The 3,532-nt window shown below is 39.4% G+C and overlaps 1 pseudogene; it reads left to right on the top strand.

Moving 5' to 3' along the window:
• LOC112926410 (coiled-coil domain-containing protein 124 pseudogene) lies at positions 1–961 on the top strand (annotated as a pseudogene).
• The last annotated feature ends 2,571 nt before the right edge of the window (positions 962–3,532 follow it).

Here is a 3,532-nt window from a genome sequence, read left to right as displayed (position 1 = left end):
ATGAAATCTAATTGGTAGGTGGCTACATAATCAATGGGTGGTTGATACTTTCAGCAATGGTATAAAGCATGTGGATTTGGTAAATTTGTGAAATGAAATCCTTTCTAATTTTCCATTCTATAGTAAAATATGGATGAAGTGGAACCCATCTTCCAGATCTCTCAGGTCAACAGAATTATTTTTTGAAGTTCAAATTTAAAAGACAGTGATAAATAAGAAAGGAAGGTCTTATTTAGAAAATAATGAAGATTTCTTTTCAACCAATTTCCTATACTTCCTTCACTATGAAGACGTGCAAGGTGTTCAAATAACAATTGTAAAAAAAATTTCCAAATATTAATACGTGCACTTGAAATATCCTTATTTTTTTTAAAAGGAAATACAGGAAGCAGAAGGAGCTGGAGGATGCCTACTGGAAGGATGAGGACAAACACGTCATGAGGAAGAACAGCGCAAGGAGGAGGAGGAGAAGCGGCGCCTGGAGCAGTTGGAGCGCAAGAAGGAGGCGCAGCGCCTGCAGGAGCAGGAGGACTCCCAGCGCGAGCGTGGCAAGGCCCCCGCGTGGCTGCGCCCAGCAAGGTCACCGGGCCCAGACTGAGACTCTCCGCCGAGACCACCAGCGCAAAGAGGCCCGGGACCAGCCGAGAAAGCCAAGAGCCACTTGGAGGAGCCGCCGGAGGAGAGTGAACCGCCGAGCGCTGGAGGAGGGCAGCGTGGAGGCGCGCACCACTGAGGATGCCGTCGCGGGGCTCAGCGTGGCGCAAGAGGCTGCAGACCGGCCCCGGAGCGCCGCAGGCGGGCGGCCTGCACCGCCGTGGACGAGGCACCGCTGCCACCGCTCCAGCAAGAACACCCCAACGTGCGGCTGTCGCAGCTGAGGCAGTAGCTCAAGAAGGAGTGGCTGCGGTCGCCGGACCTCGCCATGAACCAGCGGGCCGTGCCCTTCAGTGCCCCCAAGTGAGCCCAGAACTGGTCGTGACCTTACACGCCCTCCCGCTGGGTCAGCTACGCGGGTCCGGGGCTGAGGCAGGTGTCCTGGGGGCTGCGTGGCATCATTGGCCATGCCTCCCGCGGGAGAGTCCCTGCTTCGAGTGACACCCACTACCGCCTTCCTGGGCCTTGGAGCCCGTGGGCTGATGCCCAATAAAGGCAGTCGGTGAGGCAAAAAAAAAAAAAAAAAAATTATAATTATGTTGAAAAAATTTAGATGTTAAACATGTGAGAGGGCACAGTTTTTCAACATTATTTAGGAAGAATCTCAGCAAATATTCAAAGCCCACTACCCTGCTGCCTTGGACCTCCTCTATCTTTTCATAAAATCCTTTCCCTTCTTGGGTTCCCTAATATCGCATCATCTGTCTTCTCATATCTCTGACCATCATCTTCCTGTTTGCTTACTTCTCCTCTCCGTAGGATTCCTAAATCGTGGGTGCAAGATTGTTTCCTCAGAATTCTATGTCACATTCACAGTCAAAAGAATCTATTTCCTTTCATCTTGAATTCCTATCTCCTTGTGCAAAATTATGGTCAAAATCATGACTGAACTTGGCAAGATTAAAATAGTTCTTATTTATTATTAGACGGATACATTCAAATCTTTTGCTTTATTGCACCATTTATGCTACATTTTTTATATAGAATAGAATATAGATTGCTTTTGTGGGAAATTTTTTTCAGTCACATGTAGTAACAAAAAATATGTTCTAATAGAGAAATGGGCTGTTAATTGGATAATTTTTACATAACTGCAATATCCACAAATCTGATATACAGATTGTATTATTATAGGCATAAAATTATGCAAATAGTTTTTCATTCTGAAAAATCTAAAAAAGGTATTAATTTATTGAATCAGAAAACTAAGAACTTTTACTCTTTTGATTTATAAACTGACTAAATTTATGTTTGTGCCTATAGTTTCTTAGATACGGACCAGTTTATTTAGGGAATATAAAAATATATTATTTACTTAATGTTAATCACATCCCTAAACTCTATCACATAGATTTTAAGTAAAACTATTCTTCTTAGTTTTTCTACTAATTGTTAAATTGGAAACTATGTCAACAAGTAAAAGGAAATAGTGTATTTTTTAAAAAGCAAGATAAGGGATCCCTGGGTGGCGCAGCAGTTTGGCACCTGCCTTTGGCCCAGGGCGCGATCCTGGAGACCTGGGATCGAATCCCACGTCGGGCTCCCGGTGCATGGAGCCTGCTTCTCCCTCTGCCTGTGTCTCTGGCTCTGTCTCTCCTTCTATCTCTCAAGAATAAATAAATAAAATCTTTAAAAAAAATAAATAAATAAAAAGCAAGATAAAATTTAGTTTACTTCTTTCTGAAACCAAATGCCACTTAACTAGGAACAGTCTCAATTAACTTGATTAAAAAATATCAGAATATCAATGTTTTAGTCCATTTTTAAAAATTTGGCTGTGCAGTTGGAGCTAGTATTACTCTGCAATCTCTAAAATAGCTATCATTTGCCTTCACCAAATTACTGGGAGAATTCACCAAAAACCAAGTCTGACATATTGACACATGCCTTACCTGGAAAGGTAAATAAATTTTCCTAATACTGGACAAATGTTTGGTTTTCAAGGAAGTTAGTTGGATTTATGTAAAATTGATAACTACAAGCCATCGCTGAGCTCTGTGCTACCCCTGTCAGTTTGACTTCATATTGGGTCTTTCAATGGGTGCTTCCCTTCACAATTGTGTGTGAGTATTGCTTTTGCTTGTTGTACAATGCTTTAAATCAGACCATGGTGGTGCTTGAATAAAATTTAATTTAATTATGTTAATTCCAATTACAAAGTTCATTTTTTATGATAGAATATTTTACAGAAGTTAGAATGATAACCAAAAAATATATATATATGGGGTACATTGGAAGTTCCACGAAGCAGAATCTAATGTTAGCATGGTAAAAATAGAAATCCGTAAGAAAAGAATAGTCATATAAAAATGTTAGTGTTGAATAACACAAAATTTTATAAGCTAAATTGAGACTTTTTTGAGCTATGTGGAACACATTGGGTAGTACTTTGATAAATGACAGCAATAAAATATATTAATAGTACTTCCTTCTTAAAACAGGTTTCACAGCATACAGCCAAGGGGAGAAACTATAATGTATCAGTTTTTAAATGGTTGTCATCAAACTTTCTAGAACTCTCTGACCATGAAAACGTTGTTAGCAGTGATGTGTGTAATAATTTAAAAAAAAAAAAGCCATATAGCTAGGTAGATCAGGCTTAATTTATTTGTTCTTTCTAATATGTAATTTATATTTTATGCACTCTAGCGATTATATTAATCTTCAAAATCCTAAGATAAATTCTTTAAAGATAGTACACAATCTTTCTGTTTCAACAAGATTTCACACGACAAAGACTTCCCATATCACAGAAAGACACAAATGCCATGTGTCTCACAACAACACAAACAAAAAAATTATCATATTACATTTTTATGTTTTTTTTTAAAGTAGTATGAATTAGCCCAAAGCGGGAACTACCTGGTGATTAAAGAAT

This window comes from Vulpes vulpes, chromosome 1 (genome assembly GCF_048418805.1).
Source record: "Vulpes vulpes isolate BD-2025 chromosome 1, VulVul3, whole genome shotgun sequence".
In the NCBI taxonomy this organism is placed as follows: Eukaryota; Metazoa; Chordata; class Mammalia; order Carnivora; family Canidae; genus Vulpes; species Vulpes vulpes.
This window is presented reverse-complemented; position numbering and strand designations above follow the sequence as displayed.